We start from the raw sequence: 15,000 nt of genomic DNA, 5'->3' as shown, positions 1-15,000 counted from the left end.
AGCATTATGTCACAATACAGAACATTATATCACAATACAGAACATTATATCACAATATACATCCTTATATCACAATACAGAACATTATATCACAATATACATCCTTATATCACAATACAGAACATTATCTCACAATATACATCCTTATATCACAATACAGAACATTATGTCACAATACAGAACATTATATCACAATACAGAACATTATATCACAATACAGAACATTATGTCACAATACAGAACATTATCTCACAATATACAACATTATATCACACTACAGAAATGATATCACAATACAGAACATTATATCACAATATACATCCTTCTATCACAATACAGAACATTATGTCACACTACAGAACATTATATCACAATATAAATCCTTCTATCACAATACAGAACATTATATCACAATACAGAACATTATGTCACAATACAGAACATTCTCACAATATACAACATTATGTCACAATATACATCCTTATATCACAATACAGAACATTATATCACAATACAGAACATTATATCACGATGCAGAACATTATATCACACTACAGAACATTATATCACGATGCAGAATATTATATCACGATACAGAACATTCTATCACAATATACATCCTTATATCACAATACAGAACATTATGTCACAATACAGAACATTATCTCACAATACACAACATTATATCACACTACAGAACATTATATCATGATGCAGAACATTATATCACACTACAGAACATTATATCACAATATACATCCTTATATCACACTACAGAACATTATATCACACTACAGAACATTATATTACACTACAGAACATTATATCACGATGCAGAATGTTATATCACACTGTAGAACATTATATCAGGATACAGAACATTATATCACGATGCAGAACATTATATCACGATACAGAACATTATAACACAATATACAACATTATATCACAATACAGAATGTTATATCACACTGTAGAACATTATATCAGGATACAGAACATTATATCACGATACAGAACATTATAACACAATATACAACATTATATCACAATACAGAATGTTATATCACACTGTAGAACATTATATCAGGATACAGAACATTATATCACACTACAGAGCATGAAATCACACTCACAATACATACACAACATCGGTCAAATATACAGAAATCCCCAAATACCCCGTGCGTCCATAATCTACATGTTAAAAGGTTATCTGGCTAGCACAGCAGTAGGCGAGCAGGGGACCGTCCGGGTAGCTAACAACACAAAGACTTCAGGTCTCTGATCTGAGCTCTTCTAATAACGGAGAGCAGAGAGAATAGCTTTGGAAGTCAACGGAAGTGTCTTCTTGTCCCCTGTAGAGGAAACAATGGCCGGAGAGACTGTTTGAACTTTAAAGAGTTTTATTTGGAAGCGCTCGTGTGTGCTCTCACTGGCTCCGTGTCATGCCTCCTGAGACACATTCAACCCTTTTTGTTGGCCCCCACTAAGAAGTGTTCCTGGTTGTAAGTGGCCCCTATGTAACGTTAGGAGCTGTGAAACAACCATGATATGGGGAGGGGGACATTACATGGAAACTAACAGGTACTAGAATAACACCACCAAAGCATCTTAGTTAGTTAGTTCCTCAGACTTTCTGAATATGACATAATAACATTAGACAATAATCTAGGACTAAATGAAATATAGTTACTGTGAAACTCTATTTTAGACATAAAGACAACAAATGTAAAGTGTACAACTCTGTTTTCTATACTGTGGACGGGTTATATTGATGTACGACAGAGAAAGGAAACAAGGAAAATGGACTAAAAGGGGTAATTCCACTGTAACAGATGTTTTACTTCAAACAAAAACCATTGATTTCAAAGTTTAACAAACCATACAAATCAACTCTATACTTCATTATAACAGTTTACACTGAACATTTTACAAAATTATTTTACATTGCATTTACTGTCCAGATGCAAAAATTTGGTAACAGAATTTCGGTAAATTCTGTTTTAACAAATTATAATTATACAAATTATTAATGTTAAAATGAATATCTGCTACAAATGAAAATGCAATGATGTCTTCAGAAAGAATGAGGTGTCAGCTATGATACGACAATGTGACAACTACATTAAGGAACATATTGGACTACATTAAGGAACATATTGGACTACATTAAGGAACATATTGGACTACATTAAGGAACATATTGGACTACATTAAGGAACATATTGGACTACATTAAGGAACATATTGGACTACATTCAGGAACATATTGGACTACATTAAGGAACATATTGGACTACATTAAGGAACATATTGGACTACATTAAGGAACATATTGGACTACATTAAGGAACATATTGGACTACATTAAGGAACATATTGGACTACATTAAGGAACATATTGGACTACATTAAGGAACATATTGGACTACATTCAGGAACATATTAACATATTGGACTACATTAAGGAACATATTGGACTATATTAAGGAACGTATTGGACTACATTAAGGAACATATTGGACTACATTAAGGAACATATTGGACTACATTAAGGAACATATTGGACTACATTAAGGAACATATTGGACTACATTAAGGAACATATTGGACTACATTAAGGAACATATTGGACTACATTCAGGAACATATTAACATATTGGACTACATTAAGGAACATATTGGACTACATTAAGTAATGTGGATTGACACCCGATAACGGAATTTCATCCCAGGTCCCTGATCGGTACGACACAGCAGCGTTATTTTAAAAAACAAAAACATTATTTAGCCTAGTCTTAGTCAGTTTGACTAAAATATCATTGAGTCTTAGTCAGTTTGACTAAAATATCATTGAGTCTTAGTCAGTTTGACTAAAATATCATTGAGTCTCAGTCAGTTTGACTAAAATATCATTGAGTCTCAGTCAGTTTGACTAAAATATCATTGAGTCTTAGTCAGTTTGACTAAAATATATTGAGTCTTAGTCAGTTTGACTAAAATATCATTGAGTCTTAGTCAGTTTGACTAAAATATCATTGAGTCTTAGTCAGTTTGACTAAAATATCATTGAGTCTTAGTCAGTTTGACTAAAATATTGAGTCTTAGTCAGTTTGACTAAAATATCATTGAGTCTTAGTCAGTTTGACTAAAATATCATTGAGTCTTAGTCAGTTTGACTAAAATATCATTGAGTCTTAGTCAGTTTGACTAAAATATCATTGAGTCTTAGTCAGTTTGACTAAAATATCATTGAGTCTTAGTCAGTTTGACTAAAATATCATTGAGTCTTAGTCAGTTTGACTAAAATATCATTGAGTCTTAGTCAGTTTGACTAAAATATCATTGAGTCTTAGTCAGTTTGACTAAAATATCATTGAGTCTTAGTCAGTTTGACTAAAATATCATTGAGTCTTAGTCATATTTTCGTCATTTGAATAATGATTTAGTCTAGCTACCATTCACAGTTGAGCTCACTCAGTTTAGCCCAAAGCTGATTGGCAATTATTTAATCTTTTGGTTTTTTTCAAGGGAGCCCAAATGCAGGCTGGCTTCCCAGAATTCAACGGGCGGCAACAACGTCACGTCAACGTCTTTCTGACCAGAGAACATCAGATACTGTAGAGACGCTACACCTACTGAGACAGAGGGGGCGTTGTCTCGTTCGCTGTGATGCTTTCTCCGCTGAGATACATTCAACCTCTTGCGAATGGAAGAAGATTTATGTTTCAAAAAGTTTGGACCTCAAAGTAATGCACAGTAGTACTCAGTACAGCACAGTAGTACTCAGTACAGTACAGTAGTACTCAGTACAGTACAGTAGTACTCAGTACAGTACAGTAGTACTCAGTACAGTACAGTAGTACTCAGTACAGTACAGTAGTACTCAGTACAGCACAGTAGTACTCAGTACAGCACAGTAGTACTCAGTACAGTACAGTAGTACTCAGTACAGTACAGTAGTACTCAGTACAGTACAGTAGTACTCAGTACAGCACAGTAGTACTCAGTACAGTACAGTAGTACTCAGTACAGTACAGTAGTACTCAGTACAGTACAGTAGTACTCAGTACAGTACAGTAGTACTCAGTACAGTACAGAATAGCAGAGCAGAGCTCAGTATAGTACAGTAGAGTTTAGTACAATACAGTACAATACAGTACATTATATAGTAGTGGGGAGTCGACTCCAAAATAATAAATTCCTCGACTCCCAGTTTCGACTCCCATGTCTTGGTGTCAAGCTTACGGAATCGACCCTTTGACTCCTAAGATCAGCGGAGGAAACCAGTTGCCGTAGCCTACTTCGAGAACACAAACTCTTGCATCTTCCACAGCAAAGAGAGCAAGCTAGAGAGGGAGAGAGAGAGAGATGGGAAGGGCACAGATAGGCATGTCAGCTCCCAGGCAGACAGTCAGAACTGTTGATGTCCTAAGGCAGGGCTCACCAACCCTGTTCCTGGAGAGCAACCTTCCTGTAGGTTGTTCCTTGACTGTACTCTACTGTTCTGCAGTGTTATGCAGAAATTCCATTACCAAATTGGTAACGTAATTTCGAGTTGGAATCACTTAATAATTCATAAACAAAACAAAATCAGTAAAAAATACTCTTATTAACTCATTGAAAGGTCTTCCTTGTTACTTCTGTGACCTGTCATTATCCTCCCTCCTCGCGAGGGACAGACATTACTGTCATTATCCTCCCTCCTCGCGAGGGACAGACATTACTGTCATTATCCTCCCTCCTCGCGAGGGACAGACATTACTGTCATTATCCTCCCTCCTCACGAGGGACAGACATTACTGTCATTATCCTCCCTCCTCGCGAGGGACAGACATTACTGTCATTATCCTCCCTCCTCGCGAGGGACAGACATTACTGTCATTATCCTCCCTCCTCGCGAGGGACAGACATTACTGTCATTATCCTCCCTCCTCGCAAGGGACAGACATTACTGTCATTATCCTCCCTCCTCGCAAGGGACAGACATTACTGTCATTATCCTCCCTCCTCGCGAGGGACAGACATTACTGTCATTATCCTCCCTCCTCGCGAGGGACAGACATTACTGTCATTATCCTCCCTCCTCGCGAGGGACAGACATTACTGTCATTATCCTCCCTCCTCGCAAGGGACAGACATTACTGTCATTATCCTCCCTCCTCGCAAGGGACAGACATTACTGTCATTATCCTCCCTCCTCGCAAGGGACAAACATTACTGTCATTATCCTCCCTCCTCATGAGGGATAGAAATTACACAATATCTTAAAGATATGTGGGGTCTTGGTAACAGAATTACAAGACAATGTTTCTTATTAAAGTTACAGATGGCAGAATAAAAAATAAAACATCTAAAACAAGTAAATTGAAGTGTTGAGATTAGTTGGCAGGTTTCGTTACTTCAACATTTCTGTGTTTTGATATATTTGTTTGACCAGAAATCAAAGCCTTTTTCTTATTCCTAATTTTTAGTGGAAAATGGTTGAAAAATGTATATATTATTATTTGTTTAATGTTTATAAATGCCTTTCATTTGATTCCCAATTTGACATAGTCCTATGAACATGGGTCCTTTTACACATGAAAATGACCCAAAATAAAAACCTTAAAGCTGCAATGTGTCACTGTTTGGGTGACCTGACAAAATCTGCGTAGAAATGTGAGTTATAGATCTATCATTCTCATTGAAAGCCAGTCTAAGAAGTGGTAGATCTGTTCTATATGCGTCTTTTACTTTCGGTTTTGTACACCAGCTTCAAATGAGAACTTGTTCTCAACTGGCCTACCTGGTTAAATAAAGGTGTTCTCAACTAGCCTACCTGGTTAAATAAAGGTGTTCTCAACTAGCCTACCTGGTTAAATAAAGGTGTTCTCAACTGGCCTGCCTGGTTAAATAAAGGTGTTCTCAACTAGCCTACCTGGTTAAATAAAGGTGTTCTCAACTAGCCTACCTGGTTAAATAAAGGTGTTCTCAACTAGCCTACCTGGTTAAATAAAGGTGTTCTCAACTAGCCTACCTGGTTAAATAAAGGTGTTCTCAACTGGCCTACCTGGTTAAATAAAGGTGTTCTCAACTAGCCTACCTGGTTAAATAAAGGTGTTCTCAACTGGCCTACCTGGTTAAATAAAGGTGAAATAAAAAATAAATAAAAAAACAGCTGAAAATACAATATTTTTGGTTATTGAATATATTTCACAGAGGTTTAAATGGTACAGTGAGACGTGTTTGTTTTGTCACGAAAACTGAAATTAGACAAACTATTATAAATTAACAACCAGGAAATGGTGGAGTGATTTCTGCATAATGCATATTTAACTTAGCCTACAAAATATCACAGCTCTGTATTCATTTTGTATTGTGTTGTTGTCAACAGATGACGGAGTAGTGCCTGTGTGTCTCCAGCCCCAAAGCAACATGGAGACGCTAGACAGAGGATCTGAAGAGAGGGACATTCCTTCCTGGCTGGCTGCTCCGGCTGTGCCTTGCATCTAGATAAATGTCTTCTCTTCTCCAATAGCTGTTTCTGCAGTTAATAAATACTGATGTAGGATCTTCATTTAATAATAATAATAAATAATGTTCCTGTAATGCAGGACATGTAAAACTTCTAGTATATTTGAGGTTTTTAAAAGACTTCTAAAGTTTGTAATTTCCACTTTGAAATTTCAGACTTGATTTTTACAAAAAAAAATGTATCAACCCTTATACAAATGTCCATTAATTATAATCCACATAATAATTCACATTTCCTGTTGCTTCAGGATTATTTTACTGCTGTAGCAAACTGGCTCAAATGAAGATGCTACATCTGTAGTGTGTAATACTTATTATTAAATGTTTAAGATAGCAGGTTTTGCACCTGCAAATATTCATCACAATTAGATACATATGTCTAGCTAGGTTTCCATTCAATTGGTAACAGATTTTCATGTGCATATTCAAAAATCTGCTTTAAAAACAATATGCGCATTTTCCAGTGTCTTCCAGATTTATCGGGCAGTGTATCAAGAAGTAGTGCGGCTTGGCAGGGTCGTGTTTTGGAGGACGCACGGTTCTCGACCTTCTCCTCTCCCCAGTCCTTAATGGAGTTTCAGCAATGGGACAAGACTGTAACTACCAATTGGATGTCATGAAAAAAACTGGTAAAAAAATAAAAATAAATGTAAAAATAAAGATGGAAAGTTTAAAAACAAATTTGCTTTTTTTCCGTCAGGCCTTTTTTTTATCCAACATGTTCTTTAGTCACGTAAAAAGGTTGGATGGAAACCTGCTTAATGGTCTTTCATTGGTGTATTATTTTTCTCACCAGCGATAGATAGTCTGTTCAGCCCACTTCTATCTCACCAATGATAGATAGTCTGTTCAGCCCACTTCTATCTCACCAATGATAGATAGTCTGTTCAGCCCACTTCTATCTCACCAATGATAGATAGTCTGTTCAGCCCCTTCTATCTCACCAATGATAGATAGTCTGTTCAGCCCCTTCTATCTCACCAATGATAGATAGTCTGTTCAGCCCACTTCTATCTCACCAATGATAGATAGTCTGTTCAGCCCACTTCTATCTCACCAATGATAGATAGTCTGTTCAGCCCACTTCTATCTCACCAATGATAGATAGTCTGTTCAGCCCACTTCTATCTCACCAATGATAGATAGTCTGTTCAGCCCACTTCTATCTCACCAATGATAGATAGTCTGTTCAGCCCACTTCTATCTCACCAATGATAGATAGTCTGTTCAGCCCACTTCTATCTCACCAATGATAGATAGTCTGTTCAGCCCACTTCTATCTCACCAATGATAGATAGTCTGTTCAGCCCCCTTCTATCTCACCAATGATAGATAGTCTGTTCAGCCCCTTCTATCTCACCAATGATAGATAGTCTGTTCAGCCCACTTCTATCTCACCAATGATAGATAGTCTGTTCAGCCCACTTCTATCTCACCAATGATAGATAGTCTGTTCAGCCCACTTCTATCTCACCAATGATAGATAGTCTGTTCAGCCCACTTCTATCTCACCAATGAATAGATAGTCTGTTCAGCCCACTTCTATCTCACCAATGATAGATAGTCTGTTCAGCCCACTTCTATCTCACCAATGATAGATAGTCTGTTCAGCCCCCTTCTATCTCACCAATGATAGATAGTCTGTTCAGCCCACTTCTATCTCACCAATGATAGATAGTCTGTTCAGCCCACTTCTATCTCACCAATGATAGATAGTCTGTTCAGCCCCCTTCTATCTCACCAATGATAGATAGTCTGTTCAGCCCCCTTCTATCTCACCAATGATAGATAGTCTGTTCAGCCCACTTCTATCTCACCAATGATAGATAGTCTGTTCAGCCCACTTCTATCTCACCAATGATAGATAGTCTGTTCAGCCCACTTCTATCTCACCAATGATAGATAGTCTGTTCAGCCCACTTCTATCTCACCAATGATAGATAGTCTGTTCAGCCCCTTCTATCTCACCAATGATAGATAGTCTGTTCAGCCCACTTCTATCTCACCAATGATAGATAGTCTGTTCAGCCCACTTCTATCTCACCAATGATAGATAGTCTGTTCAGCCCACTTCTATCTCACCAATGATAGATAGTCTGTTCAGCCCACTTCTATCTCACCAATGATAGTCTGTCTGTCTGTCTGTCTGTCTGTCTGTCTGTCTGTCTGTCTGTCTGTCTGTCTGTCTGTCTGTCTGTCTGTCTGTCTGTCTGTCTGTCTGTCTGTCTGTTGCCTGTCTGCCTGCCTGCCTGCCTGCCTGTCTGCCTGCCTGCCTGTCTGTCTGTCTGTCTGTCTGTCTGTCTGTCTGTCTGTCTGTCTGTCTGTCTGTCTGTCTGTCTGTCTGTCTGTCTGTGTGATGACTCTGCTGCTCTCAGTATCTTCTATCTCTGCCGTTTCTTCTACAAGCTACAGACGACAACAGACAACAGATATCGTGATCAGAATGATCCCGGTTTTACACCATGTCCCTCTCTAATCAACGCACTACCATGCAGGGGCGCAACATCCACTGTCAACCCCACATGCTGAAATTGCATTTTTGTCCCCCACAGTTTTATCACTGGAATGAGATACAAAACAGGGCGACGGTGTGCTTTAGGACCATGCAGGCGCTCCGGAGTGGTCTGGTAGGCTGTTTGGAGTGTTATTCCGATTCCGGATAAAACAAATACAAAAGAATTACAAAACTATATAAAGATACAGTTCAAATCGGAAGTTTATATGCACTTATGTTGGAGTCATTAAAACTAGTGTACATACACTTAGGTTGGAGTCATTAAAACTAGTTTTTCAACAACTTAAATTTCTTGTAAACAAACTATAGTTTTGGCAAGTCGGTTAGGACATCTACTTTGTGCACGACACAAGTCATTTTTCCAGCTATTTTTTACAGACATATTATTTCACTTATAATTCACTGTATCATAATTCCAGTGGGTCAGAAGTTACATACACTAAGTTGACTCTGCCTTTAATCAGCTTGGAAAATTACAGAAAATTATGTCATGGCTTTAGAAGCTTCTGAAAGGCTAATTGACATAATTTGAGTCGATTGGAGGTGTACCTGTGGATGTATTTCAAGGCCTACCTTCAAACTCAGTGCCACTTGACATCATAGGAAATCAAAATAAACCAACCAAGACCTCAGAAAAACAACTGTAGTCCTCCACAAGTCTGGTTCACCCTTGGGAGCAATTTCCAAACACCTGAAGGTACCACGTTCATCTGTACAAATAATAGTACGCAAGTATAAACACCATGGGACAATGCAGCCGTCATACCGCTCAGGAAGGAGACGCGTTCTGTCTCCTAGAGAAAAGCTTACTTTGGTGCGAAAAGTGCAAATCAATCCCAGAACAACAGCAAAGGACCTTGTGAAGATACTGGAGAAAACAAGTACAGTATCTATATCCACAGTAAAACGAGTCCTATATCAACATAACCTGAAAGGCCGCTCAGCAAGGAAGAAGCCACTGCTCCAAAACTGCCATCAAAAAGCCAGACTACAGTTTGCAACTGCACATGGGGACTTTTTGGAGAAATGTCCTCTGGTCTGATGAAACAAAATTAGAACTGTTTGGCCATAATGACCATCGTTATGATTGGAGGAAAAAGGGGGAGGCTTGCAACCCGAAGAACACCATCCCAACCGTGAAGCACGGGCGTGGCAGCATCATGTTGTGGGGGTGCTTTGCTGCAGAAGGGACTGGTGCACTTTGCAAAACAGATGGCATCATGAGGTAGGAAAGTTATGTAGATATATTGAAGCAACATCTCAAGACATCAGTCAGGAAGTTAAAGCTTGGTCGCAAATGGGTCTTCCAAATGGACAATGACCTCAAGCATACTTCCAAAGTTGTGGCAAAATGGCTTAAGGACAACAAAGTCAAGGTATTGGAGTGGCCATCACAAAGCCCTGACCTCAACCCTATAGAAAGAAAGAAAAGCTGAAATAAATCCTTCTCTGTACTATTATTCTGACATTTCACATTCTTAAAATAAAGTGGTGATCCTAACTGACCTAAAACAGGGAATTTTTACTCGGATTGAATGTCAGGAATTGTGGAAAAACTGAGTTTAAATGTATTTGGCTAAGGTGTATGTAAACTTCCGACTTCAACTGTAGATATTTATATATATATATAATGTCCCCCACCCCACTTCTAAAACCAAAGTTGCACCCCTGCTACCATGTACGAACACAGACTATGTTGCTATAACACTGTAAAAGTACTTATTTTGTTACTAACAGGTACTAGTACAATTATTCGTACTATGAGGACCACTCATTTATTCTGAGGACCACTCATTAAGTCTACTTACTTCTCCTACTATTACTACACTTTTTAATATTAATAAAATATAATTAGTAATATTACTATAAATAATTCAAATCTATTTTGGTTGCATTAGTAAGAATATATAACAACATTTTATTTATATTGAAAAGTTTAAGCATTATGAACCTAAATCTGACATAAAACTATTGATTTAACTTTAAACCACCAAAAATAATGTAGTACTCTTACTATCGCAGTACTCTTACTATCGTAGTACTCTTACTAAAGTAGTACTCTTACTAATGTAGTACACTTACTATCGTAGTACTCTTACTATCGTAGTACTCTTACTAAAGTAGTACTCTTACTATCGTAGTACTCTTACTAAAGTAGTACTCTTACTATCATAGTACTCTTACTAAAGTAGTACTCTTACTATAGTAGTACTCTTACTAAAGTAGTACTCTTACTATAGTAGTACTCTTACTAAAGTAGTACTCTTACTATAGTAGTACTCTTACTAAAGTAGTACTCTTACTATCGTAGTACTCTTACTAAAGTAGTACTCTTACTATAGTAGTACTCTTACTAAAGTAGTACTCTTACTATCGTAGTACTCTTACTATCGTAGTACTCTTACTAAAACTCTGTGACAATCGGGAACTGTGTTTCTCAAATGAGCTTTCAGGCGCATTGTTTTCTGTGGCTAGGCCTACAATGGTAACAGTTGTATACAGTACTCTAGCAAAAGAAGTACATTAAAGTATGCATCTGGAACAAATCGATATGTAACATTTCTGAGGGATTTGTTGCCTCAATCCATTTTCACCTTTTATGATTGTGACAGCAGAGTGTCAACCAGGGGACATATTTGACATTTCAAAAAAAAAAATATATATATATATATATATTCCTTTTATCTTTCAAAGTCAAAACGGCGCCTGGAGGCCATCTGTTTTCAACTGGCCTGCAGGGTTTATTTCCTTCACTTGAGAAGCTACAACTATTTACTCAGGAACTCATTTGAAGGCATATCTATTGGTGTAGTCATTGTGTCCCATGGTGTTTATAAGTTAAAAAATATACATATTTGAATGACTTTTAAAAGACCAACGCCTCCCACTAAATGTATAAAATACAAATTCTATACATTCTTGAAACAGTCCTCTGAACAAAAATGTTGATTCTACAAAGTGACTGTTCTTTCCAGATAGGCTACAGTTAATTACTTTGTTGCTTTGCATAACCTTTTCTTATGATTTAGGTTATAACTGCCAAAATAGTTTTTACATTCACCTAAAGGTTCCGAAATTCATTAGCAATCAGGGAAACAATTTACAATCAATTTTACTGCGTCCTAGTAAATTTGATTTAAATTATACTTCTAATATGTTTTATTATAAACGAGCATAAGATACAAGGCTACCAATGCCATGAATGATAACCGAGTGTTGTGTATAGAAGGTATATTACTATAACGTTCGCTCACATACGTTTCGCATCAGTTCAAGTGTAGCCAGCCTAACATTGTTACTTTGAAGCTGTAGCCTCTAGCCCAGAATGTTTTCATATTTGAGAAAACGATTAATATTTTCTGTTCATGCAGGGGCGCCCCGCTCTCCCTTTACAGAGAAAGAGCAGGGAACCTCGTGCCACCGTGTTTAGTTTTTAACAAATTAGAATTTAACCATGTTTAAATGTTCCCACGTGTCTAATGAATACAGTATACTGTACTTTTATTCCACACACTAAACAAGACGAACAAGCCGAACAAAACGTTTCGTCCCAAAGCAACCCTCTCCAGCCAAGAAACCCGTAAGCACGGATCCCCTCTCTCCCTTTCCCTGTTCTTACCTCTCTTGCAGGAGGGTAAAACCTGCAACCAGCCGGGCGAACTAGCAGAAAAGCTCATTCTTCTGATGGCAAATCCGTACTGGGCCCTCCATTAGACACGGGCTCAAAGTGCAGAACGAATGGGGAACAGGAAAAGGAACGGCAAATAACTTTTCTACGGTAGATGAGTGTTTCGGAGGTGCGACTGCCGACGTCTCAACTCAAGCAGAGTAGTGTAGTTTTAACTATCTGAAGTTACGACGAAATGCGTCCCGCAAAGGAACTCTGGCTCTCAGTGCCGTGTTCACTCCCCCCGTCTTTCTCTCTCTCTTTCTCTCTTTCTCTCTTCTCTCTCTCTCTCTCTCTCTCTCTCTCTCTCTCTCTCTCTCACTACCACTGTGTTTTTCAACACATCCTTCATGCCAGGATCGAATTGCTCAGCAAATCATGGCAGCGGAATGTTCCAGCCCAACAGCTCAATACTGAGAGACAGAGAGAGAGAGACACACAGAGAGAGAGAGAGAGAGAGAGAGAGACAGAGAGAGAGACAGACAGACAGAGAGAGGGAGAGGGGAAACATGAGGGGAGAAAGAGGAGGGGTACCTGTGCGTTAACAACCTTTACCATCAAACAACGAAATCTCTTCTTCCTCACAGCCTCCATAAAATCAACAGGTATAGAATACTACGATAGGAATTGGCTATACCTTTAATTAATCACACGTTTTAAGGGAAACTCCACAACAAAAACTATCTTTAGGTATTTGTTTCATTTGTCCACACTTCTCAAAATGTGTTGCATGTCAGCAGTCATGTTTTCACGATATTGGACTTTCAAGAAGCAAATTGTCACTGGCCACATCATTATGATAAAAATAATAATACAAATACCACAAGCTTTAGAAGTTCACTTCTATGAAATACAAATGTTGTAGTTCTGTTAAACTACTATGTAAATAAAGTATGATTACCATATACATGATATATAATAACAGTAAACCATTAACCTGCATAGCCATATTACTGTTTTTATTATAGTGGTGGTGTGGTGTTATTATAGTAGTAGTCGATACGCCACACAAAAACAACACTATACTACTACTACTACTACTTCTACTACTTCGACTATTACTACAACTACTACTGGTACTACTACAACTACTAACACTACAACTGCTACTATTACTTCTACAACTACTACTACTGCTACTAATATTACCAATACTACTACTACTATTACTTCTACTACTGCAACTATTACTACTACTACTTCTACTTCTACTACAACTACTACTACACTACTACTACCGATACTACTACTACTGCTACAAATACTACTACTACTACACTACTACTTCTGCTACTACTACTACTGATACTACTACTGATACTGCTACTAATAGTACCAATACTACTACTACTATTACTTCTACTACTACCACTAATACTACTACTACTACAACTGCTACTACTACTACAACTACTATTACTACTACTACTACTACTGATACTACTACCACTACTACCACGACAACTACTACTGTTACTACTACTACTACTACTACTACTACTACTACTACTGTTTCTACTACTACTAATACCACTAGTACTACTACTACTACTACTACTACTACTAGTACTACTACTGTTTCTACTACTACTAATACCACTACTACTAATAATAATAATACCACTAGTACTACTACTGTTTCTACTACTACTAATACCACTAGTACTACTACTACTACTAGTACCACTGTTTCTACTACTACTACTACTGCCACTACTACTACTACTATTACTACTACCACTACTACTACTACCAAGACTACTACTACTGTTACTACTACTACTACTACTACTACTACTGTTTCTACTACTACTAATACCACTACTACTACTACTACTACTACTACTACTAGTACTACTACTGTTTCTACTACTACTGTTACTACTACCACTACTACTACCACTACTACGACTACTACTGTTTCTACCACTACTAATACCACTAGTACTATTACTACTACTACTACTACTGTTTCTACTACTACTAATACCACTAGTAATACTACTACTAACACCACTAGTTCTACTACTACTACTACTACTACTACTACTACTACTACTACTAGTACTACTGCTGCTACTACTACTGTTTCTTCTACTGCTGCTACTACTACTGTTTCTACTATTACTACTACTGTTTCTACTACTACTAATACCACTAGTACTACTACTACTACTAGTACTACTGCTGCTACTACTACTAATACCACTAGTACTATTACTACTACTACTTTCTACTACTACTAATACCACTAGTAATACTACTACTAATACCACTAGTACTACTACTACTACTACTA

The 15,000-nt window shown here is 37.5% G+C and overlaps 1 protein-coding gene across 2 annotated transcripts in view; it reads right to left on the bottom strand.

Annotated features, from left to right (window-relative positions):
• Positions 1-13,065, bottom strand: part of cdon (cell adhesion associated, oncogene regulated) — a 138,396-nt gene extending 125,331 nt beyond the window's left edge. The window contains exon 1 of one of the 2 annotated variants that reach the window (XM_042297772.1): positions 12,654-13,065. The gene's annotated coding sequence lies outside the window, so the exon portion shown is untranslated. The remainder of the gene's footprint in view (positions 1-12,653) is intronic. The other variant, XM_042297771.1, reaches the window with a different exon arrangement.
• Between the last annotated feature and the right edge of the window lie 1,935 nt (positions 13,066-15,000).

Source organism: Oncorhynchus tshawytscha, linkage group LG14, assembly GCF_018296145.1.
Source record: "Oncorhynchus tshawytscha isolate Ot180627B linkage group LG14, Otsh_v2.0, whole genome shotgun sequence".
NCBI classification, from domain to species: Eukaryota; Metazoa; Chordata; class Actinopteri; order Salmoniformes; family Salmonidae; genus Oncorhynchus; species Oncorhynchus tshawytscha.
The sequence above is the reverse complement of the archived record's forward strand: the minus strand, read 5'-3'. Positions and strand labels throughout refer to the sequence as shown.